General features: G+C 33.8%; 1 protein-coding gene across 7 annotated transcripts in view; it reads left to right on the top strand.

Moving 5' to 3' along the window:
- Window positions 1-931: 931 nt before the first annotated feature.
- The window catches only part of LOC143252457 (serine/threonine-protein kinase tousled-like 1), a 74458-nt gene continuing 56398 nt past the window's right edge, over window positions 932-18991 (top strand). Inside the window, exons 1-2 of one of the 7 annotated variants that reach the window (XM_076504610.1) lie at window positions 932-1164; window positions 3913-3993. The gene's annotated coding sequence lies outside the window, so the exon portion shown is untranslated. Of the gene's footprint in view, window positions 1175-1499; window positions 1527-3912; window positions 4029-18991 lie in introns of those variants that run through there. The other 6 variants (XM_076504606.1, XM_076504609.1, XM_076504608.1 and 3 more) reach the window with 6 other exon arrangements.

The raw sequence follows: 18991 nt of genomic DNA, 5'->3' as shown, positions 1-18991 counted from the left end.
ATTTTAATTTTTCACTTGAAGAAGGATTGTAATTGAATCTTCTTTGTGGCCCCAGGCAAGTTTCTATGAAATGACAATAGCAATCAAGTTGAAGGGATCAGTAGTTAGGAAAGATTTTCATTCTGTATTCTATAATACCTTTCCTTCACTTACTATTAGAGGCACAACAATTGACTTGTAGGCTTATAATGAAGTTTAAAAAAAACAGTTTTGATATCGGTAGTGGGGAGAACAAATAAATAGCCCATTATGTAGTTTTGCGCTTAACAACAAACAAGGTTCTAGAATATGTATTAAAGTCATTGAAAAACGCTTGAACACTGTGTTATATATGAATAGAAGTATCGAAGCTCAACTCTAGACTAATGCTTACGCAGATCTTTTATGATGAAGTTAATGTTTTTATAATATAATGTAAATTTTGTTGAAAGTTACTCCTTCCTGATGTTTAGTTATTAGTATTAAAACGAATCACTAGATGGCAGAGTTTTCCGTAAATCGAAGATATTTGCTTAGTGATATATAAAGATTTTACTTAAAAGAGATAATTAAAAAATACCTTTCTCTTAAAACATAATGTAACAACTATTTATTATAAACTAGCTAGAAAAGCAGTAGTAGAATAAATGAAAGTATCCCAACACAACAAACACACAATTCAAAGTTATAGCTCCACTCTTTTTTTTCGCAATTAAGTAATTAACGTGCATTGTCAAGTTTAAAAGTAAAAGAAGTCAGTAGTTCTTTTCGATGTAAATATTATGATTAAATGATATATGAATAAGATTCAAAGAACTCTACCTTTGTCCTAAATTATATTGTTTATGATATAACGTAATCAAATAGGTTTAGGCCTTTAAAGACGAATACTGCAAATGAAATTTGGGATTTGAACTATATTATTTTAATTACAAAGAGGCGTTACTCGCTCCCAATATATACATATATTGTAATACAAGATAACCTAGTGAGTTGTTATAAATCAACGTAACCCTAATTATGACTTAATAATTATAATATTTTATGTCTTTTTACTTAAAGAAAAAAGTGAAATCTAGTGCATTTTTAGTAAAAAAAAAAGCGAAAGGTAAATGTAATTTTTAAAACGCTTTCAATTTACACTGAAGCAGAAAGGTTGTTACACTGGAGAAATGCATAGTGAAAGTAAGTTAAGGTATACTTTTTTATATACGTTTTGGTGCCCTTTTTGAAAAATCAGAAATGAAGGCTATTATTGCTTGAAACGAAATGTTTTTTTTCATAGATTAGTAAATTACTTTGCTGAGATTCAGTTTCTGTTGGCTGTGATTTTGTTTTATTTATTTATTTTCACTGTTAGTATTATACATTTATTATTTAATATATTACTTTACAAAAATCAGTGAATAAAATGTATGTTCGATAGAAATTGTCATAAAATTTAATAATAACATGTTCAGACTCTCCTATTTTGTGAATTAACTTAATTTGGAACTTCAATTCTAACCTGGTTCTAAACCAGGTTCCATTTATCGCAAGGTTTCAAGGTAGGCCTATTTACAATATCTTCTCTGTGTTATAATTTATAGGCATAATTTTAATGTTACGTTACCCAGGTAGAACCGCCAACTTACTCTGTCCACATTTATCAACTGAACGGTTATTTCTTATTTTACTTATTTATACTTGCGATTTTATTAATTATGAAAATTGTACAGTAAAGCAAATGTTCTTTATTAGTCAGAATTTCAGTTAGTTGATTAACAATGAGAGTTTAATGATGACATTAAATATTTATTAATAAGTACAAAAATCTTCAAAGAGACATTTTGAAATATAGGAACAATTATAATGATTCAGAATCAAATGCTGAAGTCAGCTCCATGCTATTACAGACATTTAAACTATTAATATTACTGATATGAGATGAAAACATTTTAAATAAAATGAATCTTCCTATTTTCAAGAGGAGGTTTCATTTAGAAATATTCCACTGGGCAAGTTAATTTTTTAAAAGAACACTACTGTGAAAACAAGTGATAGAAAAAACTGAATCCCTAAATATTGCTGAAATTTGTATTTTTAAAAGATGTATAACAACTGTATATTTGTGTTTTGATGTTTTATAATGCTCTAAGACTGGCAAAGTTCTAGATTTATAAGGCTACTAGACCAATTATTAATAAAGATTTGTTATAACAGAAACTATCTGTGTAAGCAGAATTAGAAATAGCTTACTAAATAGTGCTGCTAATTTAATATCTTGCTCTGTCTAGGAGTATACAGTGCCATAATGCATTAACTTAAGATGTGAAGTTGGAGATTTAGTATTCTGTAGGTTTGTTAGACCAAAATACGTTATTACTAAACAACAAATAATACAATAATATGTAGTATGTAAGTTACTATATACCCAGTGAAACCATTTATTAGCATCATTAATGGTACTGTAGTGTGTTAAGATACAGTAGTACTGATAATGTATAGTTTCTTATGTTTGGAAGTGATGTGTGGTACTGATGTGTATATGTTGAAGGTTTTGGTTCTATAATGTTAAAGGCAAGAAAGAAAGAACCTTTATTTATTTATGTTTTTCTTTGCCATAAATTTCAAAAAATTATATAAGTTACATATGGCTTGACAGTGTTTTGTATTTGTTATGTACAACTGTCCATGTTTAAAAAAAATATATATATATATATATAATTTTTTAAATGAAATCCATGAAATTCAGATTTATATTTCTATCAATAGAGTTGTCTGTGTACCTCCAAGAGTGAAATATTCCATTCTTAGTGACTTACAAAAGTTTATGTTGTCCTTTATATAAAAAGTTACTGATGTGTAGTAGTTCTGCTATGAAAACCTCAAATGAAAACACTTACTAAACTTTTTTATACTTATGTGGTTATGTTTACAAACTTTTGAAAATATTAAGAATTTAAAGTTTTTAAAGGCACTGGAATAAATTTATATAAAACATTATCTGTTACCATTGTGTGATGTGCAACTTTTACATGTCAGTATGTTTTGTTTGATTGTAAATAAAAGGAGAAAAATTAGTTACATATTTTTTTCAGAATATTTGAAATGTAGGAAAATATTCACATAACTGGTGGTTAAAAAAGTTTAAATATGTGTGTTATTTTTACAAGTATCATTTAAATTCTTTTGTAGGTTAGAATACTCATAATACTGTACACTCTTGAACAGTATGAATATGTACACCTTAATGTGTTGTTGAAAGTTGTTTGAATGAAAAAAAAAAGCTTTAACTTTAAAAGGTTTTCTGTGTTTGGACATCATTGTAAATCTATACGATCATGAATGATCTTGATTGGATATTTTCAAATAAACTTCAATTCTGAAGACAGTAAGATAGAAGGACTCGAGTTAAGGATTTGAATAAAAGATAGGCCAAAGTTTAGTTAAAGCAGTTGTGGGGTAGTTAGTTTATAGAATGAGATGCTGTTTGCTGGCTCTTACAATAGATTAACAGAGAATTTCACAGTTTCCTAAAAAAATAAAGTGTCGATTTAAGTGTTTACTTCCTTTTTCTATAGAAGTGAGTGTGTAAAGAAACAGCTTTTGTAAACTAAATTGTCCTTTTATTCATTTGTGTTAAAATAAAAAGTTCTTTACTTAATTCAATTAAGAAATAATGCTGCATTGTAAACTGAAGTAATTTCTTGTTCACAGCAAACTTGAAGCAAAAAAGTATTTGTTAACCAAAAATGTAGACTAGAATAAAAAATATAGAGATAAAATTAGTTTTAGATAATATGTTTGTTTAAAGAAAGCTGTCTTTAAAATTCAGTATAAAATGATTTTAAATATTTTTTCCAGAAAGTTATTATTTTTAATAAAATCAATCATGTTTCATAATTTTTATTCTTTTTTCTTTCTTTTTCTCTCTCTGTTCCTGAACCTCAGAAGAAAATGTTTGCCATAGAGTTTGAATACAACATGTGGAGGAAACAGTATGAATATTTGAAAACCTGCAATCATTGCTAAGTATGTGTGTACCTCACGTTGTATACATATATATGGTATGTGTGCATCCTTAGTAAAATATTATTGTTACATGTGTCTTGTCTTTTAATGAAAAATGGTGTAATGTGTAACATGTTTTAAAACTTTGAACGTTATATAAAGGTGTTGTGGAATAATGTTTGGACAACAAGGAATCGTCTGGTCTTTCAGGGTAGCTCTTATTACTCCTTTAAGAATTGGAGTAACATAAGCAACTCTTCAATCATAAAGCATTTACTCAATTTTTATTTTTCTGTCAGAAATTAAAGAATCTTTCATATCAAGTCTTCTCTAAAATCCTGGAGAAAATTTGTCTCCCCCTGGTGGCTTATCTATTTTTAATCCCTCATTATTTCAACTTACCACCAAAGGGTTGATATTTACAGAATTCAGGCCAATTCCAATGCTGCCTATATAATATCTTTTCATGTATGAACAGGAGAGAAAATTGAGAAGCTCAACCATCACATTCAATAGAAACCTTGCAACCAATTTGTTTTGTATTCTTAACATGCATAAAAACTTTGTTCTAATTTCTGCTATCACCATTTCAGGATGATTTTGTACACAACTTATGTTTCTTCTGTGGACACTCTCCAGGACTTATAGATCTCTTCTAAGCCTTTTTCACTAGTTATCTTCCTTGTAGAGTTTCTCCTTTGGACTGAAAAAACTCTGTCTTGTTTTCAAACCATTTGCCATTTGTCACCTCTACTATATTACAGTACAGATATGTTTTCTTCTTCCTCTTGCTTGTGGGAACTGTTATTCTGACATTGAAAGCAGCTTCCCATACTTTTTACCACAGGGACAAGCTAGTATTGTTCCTTATTTGCCTGACACTTCGCTGCTTGGTAGTCTGATTGAAAGTTTTCCTGGTAAATTTAGCTTACCTTTCTTCCCTGTGTCATTGTTCCAACCCAGCTTGTGTCCTGTACAGGCTGTTTCTTGTTATCTTATCTGGACTGTCTGCTTTCAAGACAATCATCAAAATCTCTTCTTCTTGTTAGATTCCTCTTTTTCAATAATTTATTTCCTTCTACTTTGTCTGGTTGGATTATACTCTTTATTGAACTACCTTCTTGTTCTATGAGTGATGACACTTCTTACTCTTGATGGTTCCTCCCATAAAATGTGTTATATCACAGCTTCTCATGCATCTAGCTATTGATGTTTCCTGTGGATCTTGTAGGTGGGGGATAAGAGCTACCCCAGACACACCTGACATTTGATTTATTGACACTTTTTGAAGGACAGGCAGATACTGAAAGGAACATATCATATTGGTTTGATATTTGTTTTAAATCTTAATAAACCCAGAATGCTGGTGTTCCTAAGTTTATGTTCTAGCTTGTTGATATTTATAATATGTGTATTTATAAGTAGATGAACACTCACAAATTCATATAAGAATTTAAAGAAAATTGAAAATAGCCAATTTAGAGGATAAGTTCATCATACGGCAAAGACAAATTAGTTTTGAGAAATTATTTAGATAGTTACTTTTGAAATTAAAACTTAGATAATATCAACTGTTTTGATGGTAAGCTTCTTGTCATAAACTGAAAATAAAGTTATATTAATTTTTAATGTAAATGACCATGACGTGCACATTGACCCAGTTATTAACATGGGTAGTCCTCCTTCAAAGTCACCAGAAAAAACTCTCAAAATAGTTTTCATCCATGATGATTGTGAGAATAAAGGGTACAAACAGGAAAGATGAACATTATACTTTAACTGGAGGTTAAATAGTGAAGACAGCTAGAAGGGTTAAGGATTTGATTGTATTCAACTGAGTTATGGTTGGTCAAGAGTTGAACAGTATATAGCTCTACTACAAACTGTTGTCAAAACAATAGTTAACATGACCACCTTCCTCATATAACAGAGCCCTCACACATTCCGATTATTATCTAGAATAACCTGGGTCCACTGGGAAAGAGAGAAGGTAAAACTGTGAACATTGGTTCTGCTTTCAAGCAACTTAAAGTGATGCTAATTTTGATCATTGTAATTCATTAATGCAAATGGCTTGCTTTTACTAGACTTCTTTTCAGATACGAGTGTAATACATGTCAGGCAAATTCAAATCAGTGTCACACAAGCTGCTGTCTGCCCAAGGATGTACACTCACAGCCAAATATGTTTTTCCAACTGCACCTTGTTCTGATATAAATGTGAAAAAATGAAAGTTTATATTATTGAAGATATTAAATCATAACAAAATGAAACTTATGCAAACTTGGTATATTTTTGGTATGGCAAATAGGCTACTGTTTGTATATTTTCTTACCCATTACTGTATATTTTGATTTGGTTCCATTGAAAATATCCTTTACTACTATTTCCAAACACATCAAACTGTTGTTTGTCATTAATATAATGAAAGTGCCTAATTAAACTCACCCTTTCAACAAAATAAAATAAAAAAGAAACTACATTTTCCACTACATAACAAGTATTTCAATATGAAAGCTGAAAACATTCTATCCTGAGCATTAACAAAATTATGAGATGCACTGTACATTCCTGTGTTTGACAAGTTACTTGTCACAGTTTACTTCACATCTTGGTGCCTTACTGTTCAGATCATGTGTATTATTTTCATTTCTGTTTCACATGACAGTTGTGTTTTCTGTATAGTTGATTCATTTATATGACACTGATGAATGATTCTGTGTAACTTCAAATGCACTAGCAACATCACACACTACAAGCATGTAATCAATGGGGTAGGAGTGGCACCTACCTACTAGTTTGATTATAAATTCTCAGTAAGTATATATGGAAATACCTGTATAATTTTGTAATTTTACAATTTCAAAAATCATAATGTAACAAAGTTTAAACAGTACATGTTTGCTCAGTCATGCTTGGTAGTTGTTTCTTTTTTTTTGCCTACAACTTTCAAGTAAAGTTTGGCACATATATCATACCCTACATGCACACAAATATATATTTGTATTACCACATACATATATCTCAGTGTCACATTTTATAATGCTTTAGACAGACTTGCTACAGCTTGTATGCCACTACTATACAGTTCCAAATAATAGTGCAGCCCTGAATAATAGTATAGGGTGGAGAAATGGAGGTTTTTTTTTCCCTCTGTACTCTGTGTGGATTACTTTTATGTATTCATGCTTGTGGTGGTAGTATTGATACTACCACATTCATTTGTATAAAATACAAAAGGAAATGGAAGTGACATTTGTCTTTAAACAAGTTTATTTGGAGCATTTTTGGCTTAAGTTTAATTTTCTCTGATAATAAAGTAAACATTTTGTAATGTTAATGTTATCAATGATGTAAGCAAACTAGCTCATTATGGACTGGTAACCTGCCAATTTCCCTTATGTTCAATGGAAATGCTTCTATTTTCAGTTTCAAATAAGCTGAAGCTTATACACTGCTTTACGGCATGGCTTTTGAAGGGCCAAAAAGTACTATAATTGGACGGCCTAGCTTGCACTTGGTTGAACTGCTTTGACTAATGAAAGAAATGCTCACTTGCAGATTCACTGAGGAAGTGAGATGGACAAGATCGCTGTCAAATAACCAGTATTGTTAAATTTCCCTGTCTTGTTGGACAAATTTTAATAATTGTACAGTTCCAAATAAGTATTGTACAGAATGGAAAAGTACCTGAAAATAAATAATTTACATGTATGGTTATTTGGAGCTCTATAGTAACTCTGCAAATAAAACCAGCTACTTCTGCTAGACAATGTCTTGATAGCTGTGGTAACTGAAACGTGCTGTCACCTTGAAGCCATTGAACTCAACACATTGTTTAGGCTTCATGAAACAAAGTCATCAGCTGAATTAAATCTAAATAAAACTTTTAAACTAGCACTGATATTTTTGCCATCTACCACAGTATACATTAACACATACTCTAACCAAAACTGAAACTGATTAGATATGATATTCTGCAGTAGAATACATTTTCTGTCAGGGTTACCAGGAGCTGAGGTATCACATTTTTGTATCATTGTTTATGGTTTGATTTACTCACTACAGTTGTCATGACAGAGAAATCAATGCAGACAAAATCCAGTGAAACAAGGAATTTTCCCACAGACTGATAACTATATGATCAATATTCTGTCTTAAGAAGAAAGTAGCTCCTTCACTGCACATATAGCACTTATGTACTTGTGTCTTTTTCACACAAGTTAAGATGATTTTTTGCTCTAAACGTTCTACAAATGTTCACTGCAAAAACTACCACAAGTACTTGATAAGTAAGGAATGTAATGTTTTTTGACAGTTGTATATGTTCTAGCCATTACAATTAATAACATGAATTGTCATAGTTATGTGCCTAGAAAGTGCTGTTACACTGCCAGCTAGTGTGAATGTTTCTCTCAAGATGTCACTCTACAACCATATCACCACTGAAAATTATTTTTTAGCCCAAAATGTCCTTTCAGTTTAATTTTCAAACTCCAACCAGTCATCTCTTGTTATACAAATTGATGATGTTCTTGGCTTTATATCTACTAGCATCAGCAGTCTTAAATATAATAATTGAGTAACTGGCATAAAACCTTATACAGACATATTGCCATAAAAACTACTACATTGTTCAGAAAATAAGGAAGTAGTTAGACCACCAAATGACCCACTATCCTAACTGCTGGTCCCAGCCATAATGATGATGAGACAGGTATCTTGGCCAGTCTTTGGAATTCTTGTTCAGTTCCTTTTCTGACCCTCTCATGTGACCAGCATCTTCTTCCATTGGCTGAATTGAGATATGAAACAGTGCTCCAGCTATCCTTGGACTCATCAGTTTAGTCCCCTGCTGATACAGTGGTAAGTCTATGGAATTACAATGCAAAAGTTAGGGGTTTGATTCCCCTCAGTGGACTCAGCAGATAGCCCAAAGTGGCTTTGTTCTTGAACAAACAACAGTTTCTTCCTCAACTGTTTTATCTAAATATATTTGCTGTTATATTGCAACTGTTCTTAGCTGTTGATGTGAAGATTCATGTGTGCCAGTTTTAACTACCCCGAGGGACGTTGCTAGCTATATGTACACATACCCAGTGCATAACAATGAAAATTCAAGATTCAAAACATCTCTAATATACAGTCTGAGTTATAAACCCTTCTTTAGGAAGAATTTGGTTACATCAGTTTATATTTTATTAAATAACAATTAATAGAAAAACCTTCACATAATAATTAATAGGCTTATCAGTACCTATTGTTTAGAAACCATTGCCAGTGATCAAAATGTACATTTTTATGTTTGTATTATCATAAAACTCATCAGAAGGTACCATTTCAGGCTTACATTTCACAACTTTCTTAGGGACCCTCACTAGTAGGAGAGAAGGAACCACAATATGTAACTAAATTTATGTCTGTCTGTGCCCCTGACTCTACATATTATTGTGGACATTATAGCACATTTGCTGTAGGGGCAGACCAAACATCAAATTCACAGGAAATGATTTCTCAACCATGTGAGCATGTTTGGCAAGACCCACCATTATGACATGTGTCAGTTGTCCATCCCACTCGGTTCTGCCTGGATTAAGAAACATTGCAAACATCTTTATAGTTTCTATTATTCATTCTGTTAATCTGTCAGACTGGGAATGTTAAGATGAAGTGGGTTTTCTCACCACATCTAACAACTGAAAAAACTTGTAGAATACCTTTTGGAAGTTTCTTTGTGTGTGCAGATTTCTACAAATGTGTCCATTTATGATATCCAGCATATCAGTGATGGGTACTAAGGTGTCACCCAATGGATAAGCTTTTGCCCACTTGGTTAAGTAATTAATAATGATTAGCATCTAACTTTTATCTTGTCCATTCTCTAGCAACACTTAGAGTTATCTTCTGGAGAACCAACAACTTTATGTCAGAAGTTTTTGTATCTTTGCTGCTTTTTTTCCCTGTGTACACTGTCTCAATATGAAAGCAGCCAGTAGAGTCACTGTTGTATATTAGTTCAGGTATGTGTAATACCCTGGTGATGAAGTATCTTCTGCATAAGAGTTCTGAGGATCACTAATAACAACAACTGGCTACTGATTGTAAAAGTGCCACATGTTATGTTTGCCCATCCAAAAGTTCTTCAACTTGTGTTGCACATGCTTCTTACTGCATAGCAAGGAATTACCATATTGGGTCTGAATCTTTCAGGTACTCCTTCTTGGAGTTCCAGAAGAATTAATCACTTGTTAGATTTTCTACTGTATAATTTGATTTTACTGTTGTATACATTGTTTAACTTCAGGGTTGGCACATTCAGTGAATGGACGCCAGCAAGTTTGTGCTTATGTATATGCAGGTAGAATTCCTTGACCATATAATGGGAAGAGATGATGCCTACAGTAGTATAATAGTATCTTCAACCTATGGCCAAGAAAGACAGTTGTTGTTTTCATTTAATTTTCACAAAGTGTGGTCTCAATAAAAATATTCGCATTTTAGATGGATTGAAGTCTGTGATTAAACATTTCAGTTCCTAAAATATGCTTTAGTTGAAGCTACAGTGTTGGAATATCCATGTAAGATTGGGAATTCTTGCTGGATACAGATATCAGCAATAATGGAACTTGGGGTAGTTTTGTTGTAGCTGCAAAGTACATTACAGTTGCACATTCAGTTTTATAAGACTGTCATGTTCAATGCACACCTTTCTTCTCTGCAAGCTTTCCATAGTGTATCTAGTGAATGTGGATGATAATTTCCCAGTGTCAGTTTCATCAGTCAGTCGATCAGAAATCCATGGACACTGCATCAGGTGAATTGACTATTATGTCTTTGCATGAAATAGCATGAATATCCATTTCATTATCTAGCTGGTTGAGGTAACTGATGGTTTAATGGATATGACATGAAATGAACTGGTGTACATGTCACTTGTATTTTGTTTACAGATTGAGATTTGTCTTATTTATGTTGCATACTGTTGCTTGGTAAATGTGTTTAGCTTTTGTTGTGAACCTTCATATTCATGGATTCCTACCTGTTACAAGATGCACACTTTACTTATCATGGCTAGAGTGTGATTTGTTGCAGGCATCTTTCTGGTTGGCCCTAGATCTCCAAGATGATTTATATTCTGCTGCTTTTCAATGCCATTATGTGCAAGGTATACCCCACCTTGCAAATTGTAAATGCTTAGTCTAAACACATTTCACCTATTATAAAGCCCCCCAGTGGCACAGTGATATATCTGTGGATTCACACTGCTAGAAACTGGGTTTTGATACCCGTGTTGTGCAGAACATGATAGTCTATTGTGCATCTTTGTGCTGAATTCCAAAACACACAAAAAAACAAAAAACTATTATAAAATGCTGAATATCGCTTACTGTGGCTGGAATATAATTCGTTTCATGTCTTTTTGTATGGACCTGGTGCTCTAAATTGATCCATATTCTGTTGTTCTTAAATAAGAATAATTACAGAGGATAACCTCACTTTGGAAATTCTAGATTCTTAAACTAAACACATGCTTATGATTAATATATGCAATAATTGTTTTTTTTTTATAGTTTTTGAATTTCACGCAAAGCTACATGAGGGCTATCTGCACTAGCTGTCCCTAATTTAACAGTGTAAGATTATAGGGAAGGCAGCTAGTCATCACCACCCACTGCCAACTCTTGGGCTACTCTTCTACTAATGAATAGTAGGATTGACCTTAACATTATAATGCCCTCACAGCTGAAAGGGCAAGCATGTTTGGTGTGAGGGGTATTCAAACCCACAACCCTCAAATTACAAGTTGAACACCTTTACCCACCTGGCCATGCCAGCCCATATATGCAAGAAAAGACTTATGTAACCTTCCCAAAATTTCTGATGGCAGCACCTTATTTGTGGAACACTGAAAATGCTAGAATTTATTTCTAATAAATTCCTTTCCACTGGGATGTTATATCAGCCATGGTTGTATTGTCACATGACTTACTCCACCATGATGTTATGTATCAGCTACGGTTGTATTGTCACCTGACTTGCTCCACCGTGGTGTTATATTAGCCATGGTTGTATTGTCACATGACTTACTCCACTGTGGTGTTATATCAGCTGTGATTGTATTGTCACCTGACTTACTTCACCGTGGTTGTATTGCCACATGACTTACTCCACCGTGATATTATGTATCAGCTGTGGTTGTATTATCACATGACTTACTCCACCGTAATGTTATATCAGCTGTGGTTGTATTGTCACATGACTTACTGCAATCAAAATAGTTTTTATAAAACGATCTAACTCCTCTTTGTATGCGAATACGTCACTTCTCGTAGTGCACATGCGCTAATAACATCATTGGTTATTTTAAATGAAAGTTAGAGAACATAGTTTTTAGACTTGTTTTTAAACTTAGGTTTTGATCTTATATTCACTCTCTTTAGTCTAAGTGTTGAAGAACTTTACTAAGCAGAATGCCCAGAAGTATCCGACTGGAACACTTGACCGTCATAACACAAGACCCCTCTCTGAAACTGAGCATGCGTTCTAGTGATATATGAGGGTCCATGGTTCTCATCCGATTACCGAAACAAAAATCATGTTTCGCATCATATGGTTGTGAGTTGTAATGTTATATGTTATAAACGTTTGTTCGATTACAGTTCACCAAAAGTGGCAATTGGACGCTTATGACTAAATTTCCTCTGATCATTACTTGAAAATTAGAGACGCCTGGCATGTTTTGTGCGACAGGGATTCGAACCCACGACCCTCGGATTACAAGTCGAATGACTTAACCACCTGGCCATACCGGGCCCTGGAAGAGTGAAAAACTTTTCCTTGAACTAAATACCTGCCACGGTTGTTGTTTTTAAAATTTTGTAAACAGTTTACTTTTTAAGCTAAGAGAGGAAATATATATTATTTTCTCAAGGGTGTGAAAATATCCATGATAATAAAGATAATAAAAACAAAGTCAGCAGATTTTGTAGAATGTTACGGTAATCAAATGTAGATAAACACTTTAGATCTTCAGTGGGACTACCAGAGAACTTTAACAAATTATTGTTATTAAATTCATGTAATCTTTAAAACAAAAACATTGAATAGATAGTATTGTAGAAACTGCTCTTACGAGACTGTTCTAAATTCACTGTTTTAAACTAAGGTCGAAACGTTGTTCTGTACTTTATTTTAATTAAACTTTTAATACCCACATCTGCGTCTTGAGGATACATCTTTACTTCAAACGAGTTTCTCGTCATCACGATTTACGTTGTTTGAATGGAAGTTTTGATAATGTTGTACAAGAAACTGTTTCTTCACGAAAAATTGAACTCGTAACTGCCGTTGAAAGGACTGCTTACTTTACTGAAGTTGTCAAATTATCGGGATTTTTACATAGTGATTTACAGGTGTGTTTTTTTCCCCTCGTTAATTTTTACGATCAAGCTGTTTTTGTAGGAAGTAGTGCCATCTAGTGTCATTTTATAAAATGGTAGCAGCTGTTGTGCTCCGCTCAGTTAAGCCTTCTATCATTTGGGTTGTCTTCGAAAAAAGGCGGGAAAAGTTTTATCAAATTATAAATAGAAGAACATCTATTCACGCGTAAAGTAGGTTGTGATTGGCTTAAAGGTTTATTGTTCCCAAGTGTGGAGTTGGCACTGGGCCAAAAAGCATCCAAGAGGAGAGTAGTAATTAACAAGTTAGAGTGATCGACCGGTTTTTGGTCCCACAGTTATAGTTTAAGTTAAAATCTGCTAATAATTTAACAGTGCACTTAAATGGGATTGGTAGTTGGCTCTTAAAGGATAAGCTGTGTCTTAGAAGATTTTTTTACTCGTACTTATAAGAAAGTATTTCTTTCCCAATAGAGTTAAAACTGTAGTGGTATAGATGAAGGTTTGATTTTTGCGTTAAACATTGTTTACTTGTGTCGATATTCTAGCCGAATGGAACGTGAAATCTTTGTTCACAAAGATGAGTGGTGATTATATTTGTTGTCATAGTAGAAACAAACCCGAGTGAACATCGCTGCCGCAGTAGTAAGATAAACTGAAGGGTTACATTTTGGATACCTTATCAGAATTAGTATTACAATTCACGAATCTGTCACTAGGGCGCCTGGCCTCGAGTGTTTTTCAGACTTGTTTTAACATATTTGCAAGCAGTATTCGCGTTCATTTCTTTGCCCACATGATTAATCATCTCAAACATGCTGTGCAAGTCGCAAGTTTGGGTGATTGCGTCCAAACTAGGTGTGTAGACATTAAGTTTTACTTGTCTTTGTTTTTTTAATAAGAACTTTCTGCCAGTTTATTTTTTGATCATGGAGGGAACTTAGATCTGGGGAATGTGAAAGCGATGCCTGAATAATAGATGCTTATTATTATTTTTAAGTCAGAAAACATATTAATTATGGGTGGTGGTAACAGATATCATTACTTAACCTCTTATGCGCATGCTCAACTTGAGGTAGACTTGCTTTTGTCTTGCATGAGATTCTTTAGACCAACGAAACTGTCGCATTTATTTTTTGATTTAAAAGTGTGCAAGGTCCAGCATTCCATGGGCCGAATCAGGATATAAACCTAATGAAATGTAGACCTATCTATACGTAATTCCTAAGTATTATCTATAATTAATAAATAATTTTTAGCCTCAGGATAGCGTCACATAGAATGGCTCTGAATTCTTTTTTCAAATACCAACATTTATCTCAGAGCTCCGTCGTTTGGTAACACGGTTTAAAACTGCCTGACTAAGGACTTTTTTCGCGATGCTTTGCAAAGTAATATAATGTTTTGTCACAGACATTTGTTTTTTTTTCTAATACTGAACACTTTTTCTCCATTATTTCATTAACAATATACGTTGCCTAGAGAATTCTAGTTGTCGGCTTGTTTTGTAAAGGTGAACTTCGTCTAATAACAGGCATATCGTTCCAATTTTTATTTATTGTACAGAATAATTTATAGTTTATTTTAGAGCATCACAGATTGACTGTTGAAATCTGTTTGTTTATGTCTGTGGGTGTGACGGTCAAATTTCACTATGCGATTAAAGTAGCTAACGAGCTGGCGGCGGGTGGTGTGACTGGCTGTAACTTGTAAATCGAGGATAGCTAATGTCAGGAGAACTAAGTTTTATCAGGTGTTATGTGTAAACAGCATAATCGAAGCATTTATGTAATGTGTAAGTTATATGATACACTGTTTAATTGTAAGATTTGAGAAGGAACTGTTACTAAAACCCACTGGCTTTTCTATATATTAGAAGTTATTAATCTAGCTGATATACTTAAAGGTATACTATTGGATGGCGGTACTTGCATCGTGAGTTTTGACGGGCTGTACGCTAGTAATAATAAAATAGCGTGTCTGCATGTCTGTGATTTCTCTTCGCAATATAAGGAACCACTTCGTTTTCCTACATGGTTATTCGCTAGCTAGCCTCATTAAAAAGATATGCAGGTGCGCACGCACGTAGATAAGTAATACCTAGGATCCGCTTAATATGGGTTTAAAATTTCAGGTTTCTAGATTCTTTCCTCTTAGAGTTATAGCGGTCACCTGTCTCTTCTGTGTGGTTTTCACTAGCTTGCCCCATAAGAAAATACACACAAGCACGCATATGAATAAGTAATAATACCTAGGTGAACACCCTCAGGGTTCACTTAGTAAGGGTGCAAAATTGTCGGTTTCTAGGTTTTCCCTCTTGAAACTGTGGCTGTCGCACACACAGACACGCAGCAGCAAGTCTGTGTACTTGTCACGCTTAAAATCGTGTTTCAATACCAGCAGTGGTCAGATCACAGATATCTAGCTCATTGTGAGCATTGTTTTTAATAAGAAAGAAGCACCAGTGTTGTGTTTCGAAACCAACGAAAGATATACATGGCTGCAGCGTAACGAGAATAACTGATAAAGAATATCCCCTTAAATTTGACGACTCCATTTTTAATCTTCAGGGTCTGTTGAAGACGAGGCATTGTTTAAGTAGTTTATACTATCAACCTACGTACCTCAGCGAATACATGTCTGCTGTTTCTGAATTACATATAAAGATTGGTTTATTATCCATTACCATGTTTTGCTTCTTTTAACCACGTGAAGGACAGCCGAAAGATAGATTTGGTGAAATATAAATGAATGTGTTCGGCATGGCTAGGTGGTTAGGGCTCTCGACTCGTAATCTGAATGTCGCAGGTTCGAAACACCGTCACACCGAACATGTTCACTCTTTCAGCCGTAGGGTCGTTACAAATTTCGTTCAATCCCACTCTTCGTTGGTAAAAGAGTAGCCCAAGAATTGGCGGTGGATGGTGATGACTAGCTGCTTTCCCTCTAGTTTTATATTGTTAAATTAAGGACGGTTAGTGCAAATAGCCCTCCTATATATTTGGGCGAAATTCAAAACAAACAAACATATAAGTGAACGTACAATAGTTCTAAATAACCAGTGACCTTTGGGAACTACTAAATTAATTTTATACTTCTAACACGCTGTTAAGAGAAATTTGGAACCTTGAAAACCGCCCTAGGACGTTTATGTGGAATAAAAATAAAATCATGAAATAGAAGTATGTTTAAAAATGTGGGCAGCCCTAGTTCTGTTGATCTAAGTGTGGTAATGTGGACAGTCGTAGTTCTGTTGATCTAAGTGTGGAAACGTGGACAGCCCTAGTTCTGTTGATTTTTAGTGTGGTAATGTGGACAATCCTAGTTCTGTTGATCCAAGTGTGGAAACGTTGACAGTCCTAGTTTTGTTGATCTAAGTGTGGAAACGTGGACAGCCCTAGTTCTGTTGATCTAAGTGTGGAAACGTGGACAGCCCTAGTTCTGTTGATCTAAGTGTGGTAATGTGGACAGTCGTAGTTCTGTTGATTTTAGTGTGGTAATGTGGACAATCCTTGTTCTGTTGATCCAAGTGTGGAAACGTGGACAGTCCTAGTTCTGTTGATCTAAGTGTGGAAACGTGGACAGCCCTAGTTCTGTTGATTTTTGGTCTGGTAATGTGGACAATCCTAGTTCTGTTGATCCAAGTGTGGAAACGTTGACAGTCCTAGTTCTGTTGATCTAAGTGTGGAAACGTGGACAGTCCTAGTTCTGTTTTTTGAAGTGTGGTAATGTGGGCAATCCTAATTCTGTTGATTTAAATGTGGTAGGTACGTAATAGGTGCTCATCCAGAACTTGATACTGTATTGTTCTCGAAGATAAAAACTTTGTGATTGGTACTTAGTTTCTCCGAATGACACTAAGACAAGAATATTTTCTCTGGTAGGTTAGAACGTTGGTCGAGATAGGTCAATGAGTCCACATCAAACGAGAAAGTGTAGAGTTTAGTGTTGTTATATTTATTTTGATGTGTGAACTATATTGAGATAATGTCACTTGTTACGTTTAGTTGATGTGTGAACTATATTGAGATAATGTCACTTGTTACGTTTAGTTGATGTGTGAACTATATTGAGATAATGTCACTTGTTACGTTTAGTTGATGTGTGAACTATATTGAGATAATGTCACTTATTACGTTTAGTTGATGTGTGAACTATATCTGGATATTGTAAATTGTTAGTTTTATTTTGATGCGTGAAATATATCCGGATATTGTAAATTGTTAGTTTTAGTTTGATGTGTGAAGTATATCCGGATACTCGCATTCTATTGCCACAAAAAAAGAAAACGCTTCTCGCTCTGAGGCTGTGGTCAGGCTATAAGAGTGACAGTCAAATCTCGCTATTCAGCCACAGAAGAATAACCTAAGAGGTGGAAGTAGGTGTTGTTGACTAACTATATAGGCATACCCACCCATATATTTGTCAGTTCAAAGTTAGTAGACTGCTAGTTGCAGAAAGACACTCTGTGCAGCTATGCATAAGAATTCTGAATAATATATATAGTTTTTAATATGTTAACTTGCATGCTTCAGATGGTGGTGTAACACCATAGTTCAATGACTTTTGTATTTTGCACTGTAACAAGCTTAATGCTGTCACGTTACTCAGATTTGAAATTTTCTGCATGTTCACTAACCTCGTTTTTAATTCCTAATTTCAAGTGCCAGAGCACTACACCCCAAAGTGCTTAACTGACACTGTTCATTAACAAGTTGTAACGAAGATGTGAAAGGTAAACATTAAAGGTTATTAGTGGTTCCCCGTCTTTTTATATCGGCAGATAACCCTAAATACTGTTCCCCTGGCGGTAATAAACATGCCCATACGTGTCGTAAGTGAATATAAACATACACTGTTCTGAAACTATTGAGAGTAAACGACAAATAGAGAAGCATGCGATCGCTCTTTTATCATGTAGATTCCTTAGATAAATCCATTTTGTCTTTCGTAGTAGGCCAGCGATAAGTTTACGTTTTTACAATGCTATAATCCATGGTTAGATTCTTCAGAATACAAATTGCCTGTCTTGTAGCCTTGCACTAACAATACCATAATAACTAGATTCGTCCCGTTGTTTATAAAACGAGGAAAAATGGATAAAATTTGACAGCATGCAGGAAATACTAGCCATACCGAACAATAAAAAATAATACAAATTCGTACTATAGGACAAAAAGTATTAAAAAAACAACAACAACAACACTTAATTCAAGAGTTTCTACGCATTTCGCCAATAATTAAAAATACCTTTTAAAGGATATCGAACCTTTAAGAACTAATGATGTCGCGTTAGAGGAACACGATACAATCTTCATTTCTATCCAAAGATATAAGCCTACTTGTGGTAACCCAACTTACTGAGGGAAAAATATAAATTATAAAGCAGTCATTCGTCATTAGATAAAATATTTCGTAATGCAGGGTATTTACGGAACAGAAAAACAGTAAATAAGCCTCGTAATTTATAATATTTCTGAAAACGACGTCGTCAGTTTAGGCTTAGCAATAAGAACTAGCTGACAATTCTCTGTTTATTTTATTTATCTGTAGATTTCAGGAGTTAAATGCTGCTTCAACGGGTTGTTGATGCTGTAGTAAATACAGGGATGTGCAGTTTT

This window comes from Tachypleus tridentatus, chromosome 6 (genome assembly GCF_004210375.1).
Source record: "Tachypleus tridentatus isolate NWPU-2018 chromosome 6, ASM421037v1, whole genome shotgun sequence".
NCBI classification, from domain to species: domain Eukaryota; kingdom Metazoa; phylum Arthropoda; class Merostomata; order Xiphosura; family Limulidae; genus Tachypleus; species Tachypleus tridentatus.
This window is presented reverse-complemented; position numbering and strand designations above follow the sequence as displayed.